Source organism: Canis aureus, chromosome 19, assembly GCF_053574225.1.
Source record: "Canis aureus isolate CA01 chromosome 19, VMU_Caureus_v.1.0, whole genome shotgun sequence".
In the NCBI taxonomy this organism is placed as follows: domain Eukaryota; kingdom Metazoa; phylum Chordata; class Mammalia; order Carnivora; family Canidae; genus Canis; species Canis aureus.
Genome location: NC_135629.1, coordinates 46,072,953 through 46,087,736, shown reverse-complemented (window position 1 = coordinate 46,087,736; position 14,784 = coordinate 46,072,953). Strand labels below are relative to the sequence as shown.

General features: G+C 51.2%; 1 long non-coding RNA gene and 1 pseudogene across 1 annotated transcript; both read right to left on the bottom strand.

The window, feature by feature from the left end:
• Positions 1–3,618: 3,618 nt before the first annotated feature.
• LOC144291098 (small nuclear ribonucleoprotein G pseudogene) lies at positions 3,619–3,918 on the bottom strand (annotated as a pseudogene).
• Positions 3,919–3,953: 35 nt separating this feature from the next.
• LOC144289299 (uncharacterized) lies at positions 3,954–5,354 on the bottom strand. The gene is made up of 2 exons (XR_013357262.1): positions 4,861–5,354; positions 3,954–4,188 (listed from the first exon to the last, which is right to left on the bottom strand). It is a non-coding gene; the product is annotated as an uncharacterized LOC144289299 (long non-coding RNA).
• Between the last annotated feature and the right edge of the window lie 9,430 nt (positions 5,355–14,784).

Below are 14,784 nucleotides of genomic sequence, written 5' to 3'. Positions count from 1 at the left end.
AATGTCAAGGACAGGCTGGGGTCACTCAGCCACAGGGGTCAGATGGGGCCAAACTGGGGCCTCCTGTATGCCATGTTCCTCGGATGCTTTTCTCCTGCTGGCAAACTTCTACTCATCCTTCAAAACCCCATCCTCAAAAACCCCTTTTCTCCAAGCCAGTCCTGACACCATGGGCTGAGGGTCCTTGGTGTCTGGCCATGCCTGTCCCCTCCAGACAGACAAGGGCTGAGGCCTCTCAGTTGCATAGCCAGGACCACAAGATGCTGCTGACTTTCTGGAACTGGCCAGGTACCTTTGCCATGCCCGATGCCCAGGAGGTGACTCCTGCTGCCATATTGCCCTCAGGATCTGCCAAACTGTGTGATTTAGAAGGGAAGGCAAGACATTTCCACTTGATCCAGAGGCCCGTGTGTTCTGGAAACTCTCCTGCCCAGGCCTGTGGTCTTTCTGACCTTGGGTCACAGCAGCTCCACACAAGCCTGGTTTATCTGTGGAATGGACCAGAGATAGTCCAAGGCTCCAACAGTGTAATGAGGGTTTCATGCTGGTGTCTCAGTGCTCCAACCCCAGGGAAGCCATGGAGGCTTTGAAACAAGGCTCGGATTCCATCCCTTACACACCCTCCCCAAAGCCCACAAGGTCCTGCATGGCCTGGCCCTCGCAGCCTCTATCACAACCTCGGGCCCTTTGTAGTTGCTGTGCCTTCTGCTCAGATAGTCCTTCCCTCACTCCTCACAAGGCTCCTACCTTCTCCTCCTCATTTTAAAAAAAATATTTTATTATTTATTTATTCATGAGAGACACAGAGAGAGAGAGAGAGAGAGAGGCAGAGACACAGGCAGAGGGAGAAGCATGCTCCACGCAGGGAGCCCGATGTGGGACTCGATCCCGGGTCTCCAGGATCACACCCTGGGCCGAAGGCGGCGCTAAACCGCTGAGCCCCCTGGGCCTAAGTTCAAATGTTCCCTCCTCAGAGGCCCCTGAGCCTCCCTGACCAAAGCTGCCCTATTCTCTCAGGCCCTCCCCTGTGCTTCTGGCAATTCATAATTACAACCTATTGGTGGCTTCACGGCCGTCCTCCACCTCCCCTCTGTAATAGGAGCTCCAAAGTTAGGGTGGGGGTGCAGGGTGCAGGGACAGCACCCCTCCCCAAACTGGGAGAGTCTCCCAGCATCATCTCTCACCCTTTCTTTCCAGAATAGGCCTAGAAGCTTCCTCATGCTGGCTACATCGGCCAACAGCATAGACGGGAAGTGCAAGGTGAGGAGAGGAGGTGGCCCCGTGTCCAGGCAGAGCGTGCTCCTCCTCTGCTCCCACAGGCCGGAGCTCCGCCTCACCCTCAGGAGAACATCCAGCTCTTGGGCTCAGAGTTCAAGGTCCTGGCCGTGAGTGGCGGAATCTTTCCTTTTTCCTTGGCCAGATTCTTAGTTACCCTTTGGGTTTCATCTTGGTTGCCCTTCCCAGTATTAAGTGTTGACACAGGACACATCAGCTGTCAGAGTCCAAATACTCGCTGCACCCAGCATGTCAGCACACCAGGCAGCCTGAGACTCTTATAAGGGAAGGGGACGCATTTGTGCAGCATATGAACCTGGTGGACCTTTTAACTCGTTGTTTGCACACTATGTGAACGCTGTGTGCACCACGGGTGACCGGCAGGATGCTGAGTGCAGTACAGAGAACAGGGACCGCCCATGAGCTCAGAGCAGGAGCTGATAAACTTATAAAAAGTCAGATGATAGGGCAGCCCGGGTGGCTCAGAGGTTTGGTGCCACCTTCGGCCCAGGGTGTGATCCTAGAGTCTCAGGATCGAGTCCCACGTTGGGCTCCCTGCGTGGAGCCTGCTTCTCCCTCTGCCTGTGTCTCTGCCTCTCTCTCTCTCTCTCTCTCTCTCTCTCTCTGTGTCTCTCATGAATAAATAAGTAAAATCTTTTTTTAAAAAAGTCAGATGATAAATATTTGAGGCCCTGTGAGCCCTGCAGCCACTCAAGTGCTCCCCTGAAAGCAGCCTTAAGCAATACGCAAATGAGCGGGCATGGCTGTGTCCCCATAAAACCGTATTCGTGAACACTGAAACTAGGGTGCCTGGGTGGCTCAGTTGGTTAAGCATCTGCCTTCGGCTCAGGTCAGGATCTCGGGGTCCTGGGATCGAGCCCCACATCGGGCTCCCTGCTCAGCGGGCTGTCTGCCTCTCCTCCATCTGCCTCTCCTTCAGCTTGTGCTCTCTCTTGTTCTCTCTCTCTCCCTCTCTTTCAAATAAATAAAATCTTTCTTAAAATGAACCCTGAAACTTGAATTTTCATGTAGTTGTCATGTGTCACAAAATATTCTTTTGGAATGTTTCCAATCACCCAAAAGTGTAAAAGCCACTTCTAGGTTGTGGCCAGGGCTGCAGCCTCTGGATGAGGCACTCAGAGGGCAGCAGAGAAAGTATCAGGAGTCGCTGTTGATAAAGGGCCGGAACTCTGCTCCAAGGGCTTCCAGGTCAGCCAGCTAAGAATGGGACAGGGGCTGAGACCCCAGCGGTGTCTGACCATTGATGAATGACAGCTCTCAGGGCTCGACGTGTGCAGCGTTAGCACAGAGCAAGTGAGGACGGCTCACGAGGTGTCGGGACCCGCTTTAAGCTACACCCCAGCCCCTGGCTCGAGCACCACACGGACCCAACGGGGCAGTGCTGCCCATTCTCCGAACACTGTTTACCAAGTATCAAGTGACGGGAGCCTGTGGCAGGGTATCGAGTCACAGGGCAGTCACACTGAGACTTGGGCACTGTGACAGCAACTCTAGACACCAGCTGTTTACAGTGACATGGGGCCGGCTGTTTACAGGGGACCAGCTGACCTGCTTCCGGATGCCAGAGTCCAGATGGCCTGTGGGATGGGTTCCTGTGCAGGTGTTTGCCGAAGGCCCTGGGCCTGGGGACCCCTCGAGTGCAACTGCCTCCGGCACAGGGAGTGGGAATGTGGAAAGAACTCTGGGCCCAGGCAAGGTGAGGCTTTTGCTGCCTGAGGACCCCCACGCTCATACCTGCTTTTTGGAGGCAGGAATCAAGCCCTGAAGGTGTGGGGTCCCAGGGTCTGGCTCACATTCTGTCTCGGCTCAATCCTGGCTGTGCCACCTTGTGCCCATCCCTTAACTTATCTGAGCCTCTGCTTCCTTGTCTGTAAAATGGGTATGACAATGGATCAAGGTTCCAGACCAAACACAGGATACCCAGTGAACATTGAATTTCAGAAAACAACAAATACTTTTTCTTTCCTTCTTTCTTTTCTCCCTTCCTTTTTTTTTTTTTTTTTTTTTTTTTGCACTTGACCTGATTTTTTTCCATGACCTGATTTTTATATTGTAGTAAAACAGGTGCTATGGAAAGGGGACAAATGGAAGCAGGTGATTTCTTCTGGTGAGCACACTCATTGCTTTTGTTTGTTTTTGTTTTTTAGGTTTTTATTTACTTATTTGAGAGACAGCCCACAGGCAAGCACAAGGAGGAGGGGCAGAAGCAGACCCCCCCCACCCTGAGCATGGAGCCCCAGTGCAGGGCGAAATCCCCGGACCCTGAGATCATGACCTGAGACAAAGTCAACCACTTAACCGAGACGCCCCTCACACCATTGTTTATACTTGTTCCAAGGCTTCCAACATGATGATACTATTTCCTCATATTACCATTGCTCCGATCTTCTGGAGCCCGTCAGCTGCCATCCCCACAGATTTGTCTATCACAGGATTCCTAAAGGGATCGAACCCCCACGCTATTCCTTGGGCATGTCTGTCACCATTTGATTTCAAACGATGTTTTCTTGTCCATAAATTGTTTCAACTCGAGAGGGTAAGCTTTGCTTATGGAGTCTATTCGGTGAGCTCAAAGATCAAAACCAATACACTTTGAGTATAAGTATATCCCAAACGTTGCATGGGATTGACTTATACTAAAAACCCACAAAAGACAAAAACAAGAAAACAAGATGTTTATTTGTCAAATCTGCCTCTCCTCTGATGACATCTCCCCGACAGGAGGTCGTGAAGGTCCTGAAGGGATCTCAGGCCAGGCACGAAGGGGCCTCATGCATCATGGCACAGATGTTCACCGTCCTTGTCTTCCCCAGGACCTCATCACGAGGATGAGCCCAAGTAAGGTCTGGTGATGAGCTCATAAATGCATCACGTGTCTCTGGGGAACAGGGCCTGGGTGACAAGAATGGCACCATTATTCAAGAGTTTCACTAGGAAAAAAAAAAAAAAGAGTTTCACTAGGATGTCAGCAAGAGGTTCTGGGCCACAGGAAGGAAGGAGGGGGGCTCTTCATTCGTAGGATGTCCCCTGCACCTGGATGCCCTGAAGAGCTCAAGGGAGTTGTTGATTGAATATAAGATAATATTTGATAAACAGCTGTTGAATTCAATGTTTGGTTTCATCACCTTTTTTTTTTTTAATTTAAAGGTTTTATTGATTTGACACAGAGAGAGAAAGCGAGCGAGCGAGTGAGAGAGCACAAGCAGAGAGAGAGAAAGAAGCATTCTAAGCAGGGAGCCCGATGCGGGGCTCCATCCCAGGACCCTGAGATCATGACCTGAGCTGAAGGCAGATGCTTAGCCCACTGAGCCTCTCAGGTGCCCCTGGTTTTTTGTTTTTTTTTTTTTTTTTTAAGATTTTATTTATTTATTCAGGAGAGATACACAGAGAGAGAGGCAGAGACACAGGCGGAGGGAGAAGCAGGCTCCATGCAGGGAGCCCGACGCGGGACTTGATCCCGAGGACTCCAGGACCATGCCCTGGGCCGAAGGCAGGGGCTAAACCGCTGAGCCACCCTGGGATCCCCGGTGCCCCTGATTCCATCATTCTTTGTTGAATACTTACTGTATGCAGACACTCCAACCCCATGGGTATTGATGCAGTCATCACCGTAAATGCAGAGTATCAAGTCACAGGGCAAACCTGTCAAAGGGAGACACCTGGTCCCAGGACCTCCTGCATAGGGTCCAGAAGGGCTTTCTGAGGGAGGTGACACTTGACAGAGACCCAGAGGCAGAGCTTTCCAGGTACAAACAGGGAACAGAGAATCCTAGGCAATGGGCACAGCGTGTGCAAAGGTCCTGGGGTGAGAGGGAACATAACGATTTCAGGGCCTGGCTTTGTGCCACCCTCAGCTCCCTTTGAGAATTTGCAAGCTCCAGCAGATAGTCAAGGCTAAGTTTAGGATGGCCAGGTTTGCCTGGCAAGTCAGGCAGGATGTGGTGCCCTCAACCGTCCACAGGAAGAAGGACAAAAGTCTGGGCACATCCTTGGCCAGAGGGCAGGGAGAGAGGGACAAAGCGGGGGGTGCAGGTGAAATGAACAACGAACAACGGCCTCTGCACTGGAACTTCCTGAGCTACCTGCCTACCCAATGCACCCTCCTCTGTCCCATCGCCATGGCTACCTCCCAGGACACAGGGCAGGAAGAACGAGATAAGACCACATGCTGCCAGGTGGAGTCAGGATGCAGACAGAAGAGCTTTGGGGTGCCCAGCTGGAACCCTCAGGACTGAGAACCAGGGCTTGGATGGCAACAGTAGCACCCACAGTCATCATAGCTGCTAAGGCCGAAAAGTGCCCAGCTGAGCCTTGCTGGGAGCTCCCTCTCACAGCCACAAAAGCCCCAGCAGGTTGATCTCAGGTGTATCCCCATTTTACTGACAGGAAGACTGAGATTCAGGATGAAGCCCCTGGCCGAGGGCTCGCGGTGACCCCGCGAGCGGGGTGCGGCAACTCTTCGTTCAGGCTGCTGTGACAAACACCACAGAATGGAGGGCTTACCCAGCAAACATGTACTTGGCACAGCTCTGGAGGCTGGCAAGTCCCAGGTCAAGGTGTCAGCAGATCTGGTGTCTGGTGAGGGCTGCTTCTGGATCTGTGGACACCCACCTGCTTACCGCATCCTCACATGGCAGAAAGCAGGGAGAGGAAGCCAGCTGTCCTGTGTCTCCTTCTAAGGGCACTAATCCCATCATGGGGGCCCCCCTCATGACCTAATCACCTCCTAAAGCTTCCCGCCCCCAACACCACCCCACTGGGGATCTGGGCTTCAATTTATGAGTGTTGTGAGGACATAAACATTCCATTATAACAACACCCACCTTTCCTTTTTATTCTCTTTTGGGGCAAGAAGATGGAGGGCCAAGTCCAGGGCTGCAATCGGGGCCATTGGACCCTCTGGGTCATTTGTCTCTGGCCTCAGTAGCCCTGGCTATAAAATGAGACTTTGGCCAATTGCCAATATCCATGGGCTGAGCTTCACCCCAGCCTCCTGGGCCTGCGCTGGGCTCAGCCCAGGGGGATCTTGGCAGGAGAGGTCTCTATCGCCTGCCAGTTGAATTTGTAACTCACTGTTTCCAGCTGGTAAAGGCAAATGTGTTCATTCAGTATTTGTTACTTACTGTATACCTGGGGGAGGGGTTCATCTGCAAAGGGGGCCCGATGGAGCTTTCTGGGTAATGGAAATACATATACCCAGATTGATAGTTTCGGGACTGTGTGCCTTTGTCAAAACTCATCCAGCTGTACTCTATTGTATGTGAGTTAGGCCTTAACAGAGCTGACCTTTAAAATAGTTATATGATATTTTATTTTAAGACTGTTGGGGAAAGGCAACATCATAACAAAATCCAAATGCTTTTATACAGTCTTCTGTTCCAGGAACTTGTGTTATTGGCTATAGCGATGGAAGGATGAAAAATGCTCTTGCTATAGAGTCTAGCTGTCCAGATGTGCCTGCTAGTGTTCTTTTTCTCATTTCGAAATAAAACACACCAGTATTTTTTTTAAAGATTTTATTTATTTACTCATGAGAGACACAGAGAAAGGCAGAAACATAGGCAGAGGGAGAGGCAGGCTCCCTGCGGGGAACCCAATGCAGGACACAATTCCAGGACCCCAGGATCATGACCTGAGCCAAAGGCAGACATTCAACCACTGAGCCACCCAGGCGTCCCATATCCATATTTTAAAAAATATTTTATTTATTTGAAAGAGAGCGAGAGAGCACAAGCAGGGCGAGCAGCAGAGGGAGACAGAGGCGGCTCAAGCAGGCTCCCTGCTGAGCAGGGAGACCATTGTGGGGCTCCCTCCCAGGACCCTGAGATCATGATCTGAGCCAAAGGCAGACACTTAACTGACTGAGCCATCCAGGCGCCCCTAATCTGTATTTTATTTTATTCTTTAAATTTTTATTTAAATTCAATTTGCCAATATATAGCAAAACACCCAGTGCTCATCTCATCATGTACCCTCCTTAATGCCACATCTGTATTTTAAATCATGTAAATAGTAACGTGCTGTGTACAAAGCCTATGTGAAATACACACGAGCGTGAGCTTACATAACACAGAAAAGAGATGAAAGCAGCCGAATTAGGAATGTGGGGGAGGTCACAGCCCCATGAGGGAACCTTTGAAGGCTGTGGCTCTGGGGACTCAGCAATGTGGCCCCCAGGATGGGGGGTTAACCAACGAGGCAAGGCAGCCAGGCCCGGGTTGAGCCCAGCGTGTACAGCTTTGGCTTCATTCAAAAGTCCAGCCCAGAGCAGCCCGGGGGGCCCAGGGGTTTAGCGCCGCCTTCAGCCCAGGCTCTGATCCTGGAGTCCGGGATCGAGTCCCACGTCGGGCTCCCTGCAGGGAGTCTGCTTCTCCCTCTGCCTGTATCTCTACCTCTCTCTCTCTCTCATGAATAAATAAATTAAAACTTAAAAAAAAAAAAAGGCCAGCCCATCAACCATTCAGCGGAGGTTCAACAGTATGGCTCTTCCCACTCAGACTGGAGAGGTTCAGGGGTAGAAGCAGGAATTGGGGAAGGTGGGACAGGGCACCCAATCCACCTGTGAGAGAGATAGACAGTGAGAGACAGATGAGACAGAGAGATAGGAGAGAGACAAGGAGAGAGATACAAAGAGAGATGGGGGAAGAGAGATAAAGAAAAGAGAGAGGGAGAGAGAGAGGGTTTTGAGGGTGATTTTGATTTTGGAGCTGGGTTTGTCCTGTGAGAAGCATCTCAAATCTTGGGTAAGGAGCATGACCCTGGGATCAGCAGCACCCTAATAAGGTCAATAAGTGTCATGGAAATGGGGTCAGTGCCTCCCAGATCACTGTGAGTCTGGGGACAGCACATGGGGTCACTGTGTGTTCTTGACGACAGGGCATGGTTGAAATTTTCCATAACACAAAGCATTTTAAAATGACCTCTGGGCTCCTGGGTCTGATCCCAGGGATGTCCAGGATGGAGGGAAATCTCCACACTTCCTGGAGACCAGCCCAGAGGCTCTAGTGTGGGGGATGCTGAGAAAACTCTGAGAATGCCCCAGGCTTGAGACAGAGGCGCCGGGCAGCCTCAAGGAGGTGGCTTGGAATTCTGCTCCTGGCATCTCCCTACCATTTTGGGAAGAGGTGGTGCTCACCTCCACACCTGCCGGCAGGCACTCCAGGGCTGGAATTACCCAAGCAGTGGCTGCTCCTTCCTCACCCCTGGGGTGGTACTTGCAATATAAAGAGGGACCCCACCCCCCCACCCTACCACCTTGCCATGGGCTGTCTTCCCAGGAGATGTTGAGGGAAAGACTGGACGGAGGAGGGAGGAGGAGTTAGAAGTGATAGCCTGAGTTTTAGGGAACCTGGACTCTCATCCCATTCCCTGAGACTGGGAGACTGATGCTGGCTTTATCACTGATGTCCCTGAAGAAATGGGCTGGAATCCAAATGACCAGATCTGGAGAAACTCATCATTTCACCAGGAAAAGTCTGAACCATGGCCTCCACCAAGAGTGGAAATAGGAGGACAGATAGGCCAGGAGCTTAAAATGAACTTGATATGCACCCCCAAAACGTACAAGGGAAGATGATGGCCCTGTGAAAACGGGTCTATCCAGAAACAAACAAAACAACTCAGTGGTATCAGCAATGTGGGAAGCAGGGATAACCTGGTGAAACAGAAGGTCAGATTGGAGGCCTCCCTGCATTGGAAAGAAAAATAAATGAAATAAATGTTGTTCTCAACATTTGGAAAAAGAAATGGCTGTCTTTAGAGATCTCAAGGAAGCAATAGGGATGGTGGATGTACCATATTCATGAACAAGGAGGCTGAGGCTCAAAAGATACCGATTCTCCCCATCTGAAGGTTTGGGTTGTTTTGGCCCCCCCCATCTGAAGTTTTAACACCATCCCAATTAAAGTCACAGAAGGGGTTTCCCCTCAGGAACTTGATAAGATGATTCAAAAAATTTACCCGGAAGAGCAGACGATTGCGAATAGAATACTTACACAAAACACGTGGCGTTACCTGTCCTACCAGATATGGGGACCCATGACAAAGCTTGTAATTAAGTCAGAGGGATATAGCACAGGGAGAGACATGTTGACCAATGGGTTGGAATTAAATGCCCAGAGACACCCTATGCAGGTCAGGAATTTGCTCCAAGATGGAGGTCTATTCCAGCAGTGGGGAGAGGAGACTATTCTATAAAAGAATCTGTGAAGTGAGAGTCCATGTTGAAAACAAGTCAGTTGGGTCCTTACGTCACATCAGACACAAAACTCAGTCTCTGGCTCTAGTCTCTGCTTTCATCTTACCTGGCCTCCTCCTGTCTCAGATCTTTCCCTCCTTTCTCTTATCTCAAAAGGACACTTACTGGATTTAGGGCCCACCCTAATCCCAGGATGATCCTATCTCGAGAGCCTTACCTTAATTACATCTGCAGAGATCTATTTCCAAATAAGGTCACATTCACAGGTTCTGAGTGGACATGTCTTTTTTTTTTTAATATTTTATTTATTTATTCATGAGAGACACAGAGACAGAGGGAGAGACATAGGCAGAGGGAGGAGCAGGCTCCATGCAGGGAGCCCGATGTGGGACTCAATTTTGGGACTCCAGGATCACACCCTGGGCCGAAGGGAGGCGCTTAACCACTGAACCACCCAGGTGTCCCCCCGAGTGGACATGTCTTTTGGAGGACACCCTGCAGCCCACTACCACGGACTCTTGATCTTAAGATCACACCCTAACACACTGAACATCTCTCAGCCTGAGGTTCACAGGTCACGTCCCTGGTGCTGCCAATTCTTGTTCGCCTTGGTGTCCCCAGCTTCTGGCAAGGATTTGGCACACAGCAGATAGGAGGTGATTATGGGGCAATGATGCAGGGAGATTCAGGCTCCAGACAGCCAGGGTTTAAGTCCTAGCCCTTCAGATCAGCAACCTGATCTCTCTGTGCCTCAATTTCCCATAAAGTAGAGCTGATAATACCTGCCTGGTGAATGTTAGATTGTGGCCTCCAACAGATATGTCCATCCAGAATGTTGGAATGTGACCTTCAAGGGTGTTAAAAATAAAACCACTTTGGCCAAGTCACTAAAAATTCATTGAAGTTTCAACCTCCCCCAGAATGTAAGTCTTCACCAGCCAGCCAGGAATTTTCTGTTTAGCTCCAGTGAGCTGTCTGACTCAGGGGTGTTCTCCATCCCACCCCCCAAGGGAAGAGGAGGTAATGCCTCGAAGAAGGCCCCGGGCCCCTCTCTCTAAAGCAAGGTGGCTTCATCTGGAATAACCCTGGCTCAGCGGTTGAGCGTCTGCCTTCAGCTCAGGGCTTGATCTTGAAGTCCCGAGATCGGGTCCCACATCAGGCTCCCTGCATGGAGCCTGCCTCTTCCTCTGCCTGTGTCTCTGCCTCTCTCTCTCTCTCTGTCTCTCATGAATAAATAAATAAAATCTTTACAAAAAAAAAAAGAATAACCCTTTCTTTTTTTTTGCTAAAAACGGCCTTACCCCACCCTCCTTCCGGTAAAAACCTTTCATTTTGTCCAGCTCCTCAGAGCTCCCTCCACTTGCTGGACACGACGCCGCTCCATCCATGCCCGGCTGCAGAAGGCTAGTTAGATCTTCAAATTTACTTGGTCTAATTTTCACAAGGCTTCCTGCAGATGTAATGAGCTCTGGATCTGGAGACAAGATCATTCTGGATAAGGGTGATCCAAAATCCCATGACAGGTATCCATCCTTATAAGGGACAGAGAAGAGAGGCACCTGGGTGGCTCAGTGGTTGAGCATCTGCCTTTAGCTCAGGTCGTGATCCCGGGGTCCTGGGATCAAGTCCTGTATCAGGCTCCTCATGGGGGGCCTGCTTCTCCCTCTGCCTACGTCTCTGCCTCTCTCTCTGGGTCTCTCATGAATAAATAAATAAAATCTTAAAAAGAGAGAGAGAGAGAGAGAGAAAGAAAGAAGAAGAAGGAGAAGGAGAAGAAGAAGACAGAGAGACAAAGGCCACATGGAGATGGAGGTAGAGATCGGGGTGATGCAGCCACAAGCCAAGGAACACCAAGGGCTGCTGGCGGCCACCAGAAGCCAGGAGAGGGGCCGGGATGGGCTTTCCCTCTGACCCCCCAGCAGGAACGCAGGTCACCACCGCTTCACCACTTTGCTTCCAGACCACTGGAAATCCGTCTCCATAAGCTGGTTTACACCCGGCAGGTTCCAGCAGCCCCAAGAATCGAACGCACTGCCTTACAGGGCTGAAGGGGGGTGATCCGATGAGCTAAAACCTGGGATACAACCTGCCAAACAGTAAGCAGTTAATATGTGCTCACTGGGAGAATAAAATGTGCTCATTCAGTAAAGCATGAAGTAATTGTGGACTGCTGATGGAACGAGTGATCAAAGCTCCGTGGGGAGGAGGGCTCGGTGCACCCCAGGTCCCTGGCCACCCCTCCACCCCGGGGTCGCCCTGCCTCCCCCGAGCTGACAGGTTGTTCAGTCGCAGGGCACGCAGACGGTGGCGGTGGCACGCAGCAAACCTCCCCAGGCCGAGTGACGGCCGCAGGCGGCTGGAGCCAGACGCTATTTGCAAACCGAAACTGAGACAGGCTTTGGCCACCCACTTGTGAAACCAGCCGCTGCTGTTCCCTCCCTGTGAGAAGGTCCCCCAGTGAGGCTGCATCCACCGGGGAGGGGCGGGGGAAGGTGGAGGAGGGCTGACTGCACTCCCGCAGGGGACTTAGGAAGTGATGGCATCTTTGTTCCTCAGTTTACCTGTCTGCAACTGGGCAGCATGGGGTGGCTGGAAGGGAGGGATTTGTAGGCTCTTGGTTGGAGATAATGAATTCGGGGATGCTGGGTAAGGGACTTCAGCTCTCTGTGCCTCAGTTTCCCTATCTGTGAACTGGTGAGATCCACACAGCTGCTCTTTTCTTTGGGAGACACGAATCAAATCCTGTCACCTGCCTTGAGACCTCCCACTGAGGTTAGAGACCTGAAGGAGGTGCCGGAGACATATGGGCATCTTGGGGAAGACTATCCCAACCTCAGGGTGCCCCACTGCTCTGAAGGTGAAGAGCAACCCCCTCCCCATGGTCCTCAGGGTCCCATGAGTCCAAGTTTGCTGCCCGCCCCATGTCATCTCCCTACACTGCCTCTTCACAAAGAAACAAGTCTGGGGCACCTGGGTGGCTCAGCAGTTGGGCGTCTGCCTTTGGCTCAGGTTGTGATCCGGGGGTCCCAGGATCAAGTCCTACATTGGGCTCCCTATGGGGAGCCTGCTTCTCCCTCTGCCTGTGTCTCTGCCTCTCTCTGTGTGTCTCTCATGAATGCATAAATAAAATCTTTTTTAAAAAAAGAATTTATTTTAAAAAAAGAATTTATTAAAAAAAAATGAGCCCGATGCAGGACTGGATCCTGGGACTCCAGGATCACGCCCTAAGCCAAAGGCAGATGCCCAACCACTGAGCCACCCAGGCATCCCACTAAATTCTTTAAAAAATTTTTAAAAAGCTCATTCTCATCTCAGGGCTTGGGCCCCAATGCCACCTCTTCCAGGAGATAATGATCGGAAAAGACCCTCTCTGTTCTGCATGTGGCCACAGGTCCTGTTTTATTCCTTCTGTCCATCTCCATCCCTGCCCCCAGGCCATACAACCTACAAGTGCAAGGATATGTCTCAGTTGTCCTCAGCTATGGTCCCAGCCCTCAGCCCAGGGTCTAACACACAACAAGCACCTGGTAAATGACTCTTAATATGAATGTGATTGTTTGTGAGCACAATGATTAAGCACATTGGTTTCACACGGTTGTGAACAAAACACAGACTGCTGATGGCAAGAGAAAAAGAAGGGCATGTGGGCAGACATTGGAGCTGAGACCTGAAGGAGGTGCTGGAGACATATGGGCATCTTGGGGAAGACTATCCCAAGCAGAGGCACTGTCTACTGTGCAAAGGCCCTGAGGCAGGAGTGTGCCTGATGTGGAGGAGTATCCAGGAGGCCAATGTGGACCGAGTGGAGTAAGGGTTGTGTTAGAGTAGGCAGTTAGTTAGGCTTTAACAGGATGCCTGGAGGCCAGCAAAGTGTGAGTCATGGTCAGCTATCGGGAAAGTCAGAGGTCTGTCCTGGCTGCTCTCCAAAACAAAGCCATTAAAAAGCTGGATCAAACTAGACAGGCCCAAGACAAAAAAAAAAAAAAAAAAGTGCAAACTCTTGCTCTCAAAAAATCCCCTCGCCAAGAGATAAATATTCCACCCTTAGTGAACAACTGTCAATAAAAGCTAGAGACCCAAGCCCCAGGCCCAAAAGCTCTCCCTTGAGTTCCCCTGCTCTCCCATCTCAGAGAATATACTTTCACTTTAATTATATGTTCCTTCTTGCACCACTCAACCGTTATATATGGTCTCTTCTTGAATCCTTTCTTGCAAGGAGACCAAGAGGCCCTGGCAACATCCTGGGGGCTGGGAAGTGGGAGCAGCAAGACCAGTTGTGGCTACAAGGCAGATTTCAGCTTTTACCCCAAGGGAGATGGGAGCCATGGATGATTCTGGAGAAAGGAAGGACAAGTCTGACTCCAGCCACCACGGAGAGAGGACTCTATGGGGGCTGAGAGCAGAAGCAGAGGGAGGCAGTGCCTGTGCTGGTCCCAGGGATAGATACTGGGGCTGGACCAAGGGAGGACAAAGGGTCAGATTCAGGAGTAGTTTTGCAGGAGAACAGAGAGTCAAGAATGTCTGTTTGATCCCATATCACAGGGAGGTAAACTGAGGATCTGGGAGCAGAGGAATCTAGGAACAGGAGAGGCTGAAAGGGACAGCAGGAAGTTAAGAGGTGGCCAGGGTCTGGGAGGGAGATCCGGGGACTCCCCTGACTCGCCAGGGCAGTCACCTTCCTCCCGATACAAACACTGTCCTCCTAGCTCTGATTTTCTCTGTAATTTCAATCTTGTCAGAGGGGAGAGGCTCACCACTTACGATTGACAACAGGCCTGACCCAGCTTCACAGAGGTTCTTGCACTCCCCTCAGCGACTCTGAGAACAGGGCACAATGCCTGTTTTACAGAAGGGGAAACTGAGGCCCAGAGCGACAGAACGGTCGTGCAGGTTGATGAGTGGCGCAGGAGAGATTCGCACCGAGGATATCAGGCTCGAGACCCTGTTGTTGGGATGGGACTCTGCTTGGGGGTGGAGGTGAGGCAGCAGCATCAAGTGTCCTGCCCTAGAATGTACTATTTAGTACCTGGCTTCAGATGGGGGCTGGGATGGGAGCCCCCCGGGGTGTGCTAAGAATTCGGTTTCGCTCTGCATGGCCTTCCACTCCTGTGGTTGTAGGGTTGTTCACTCTGTTGTTCGTTCATTCCTAGCCACCTTCAGGTTCCTGCCTTGTGTGGAGCCAAGTCCAAGCTTCCAGGTTGGGAGCGGTCGGGCCTGATGCGGATATACCCAGTTCCATAGAGTCTAGGCCTGAAGGAGGTACCCAGAGCTGGGGGTTCCCAGGGGTCTGA